This window comes from Nothoprocta perdicaria, unplaced genomic scaffold (assembly GCF_003342845.1).
Source record: "Nothoprocta perdicaria isolate Ctin4 unplaced genomic scaffold, notPer1 scaffold_43, whole genome shotgun sequence".
In the NCBI taxonomy this organism is placed as follows: Eukaryota; Metazoa; Chordata; class Aves; order Tinamiformes; family Tinamidae; genus Nothoprocta; species Nothoprocta perdicaria.
Window position 1 is genome coordinate 4119802 of NW_020455677.1, and position 796 is coordinate 4120597.

Consider the following 796-nt stretch of genomic DNA (forward strand, 5'->3'; position numbering starts at 1 on the left):
GCTTCCAGAGAATTCTTAGCATTTATACGTTAATCTTCTGGGCARGTTTCAAGAGGGCCTTCTTAAAAAGCCAGCCCCTAAGGTTCRTGCTCGAATGGCGTCAGGCGGGGAGTTTTTGAGGAGCATTCTCGGTGATTGTTGTGGTTTGGATTACACGTGCAGCTCTGTTCCCCAAGCTGAACGTGATCCCCCTGCAGCAAGAGCAGCATTGGGTCCTCCAGCTGATGCTGCAAAGTCTTAAACACTGGGAGAGGGCGGCAGCAGCGCCTGGCCCCTTCTCATCCCCACGAGAACCGCGCCGGGCTGTGAGCAGCGGCTGCCCCGGGATGAGCAGGGCCCTGCTGGACCGGAGCACAGCTGAATCCTAGAGCTGCAGAGCCTCATTGTCCCATTCCCGCGGGAGGAACCGCAGGGAAGCGAGAGAACAGCCTTGGCAGCTCCCCTCTGCTCCGGGCTGTGGCACAGCGCACGGCTGCTTGTCCTGCCCGCCCTGCTCAGGTGGGTGATAGTCCCCGTGCGAGCACCTGAATGGGAGGAAATTAGACTTTTTCCTCCTCCCTGTTGGAAGGTGCTTTGGATGGCCAAGGTGCCCACAGCCCTAACCCGCAATCGCTTCCGTCCCGGTCAGAGAACCTACGGACACTTGGAAATAGTTTTGACATGACATCCTTACAAGTTAATTGTGAACATTTTTAGTAGCCTCCTCAGACCACCACCACTTCTGTGCTTCTGCTGCAGCATGGGCAGAACCACGTGGGGCCCATACAGTGTATTCCTGCCTGCTGTGAAGGCCGGG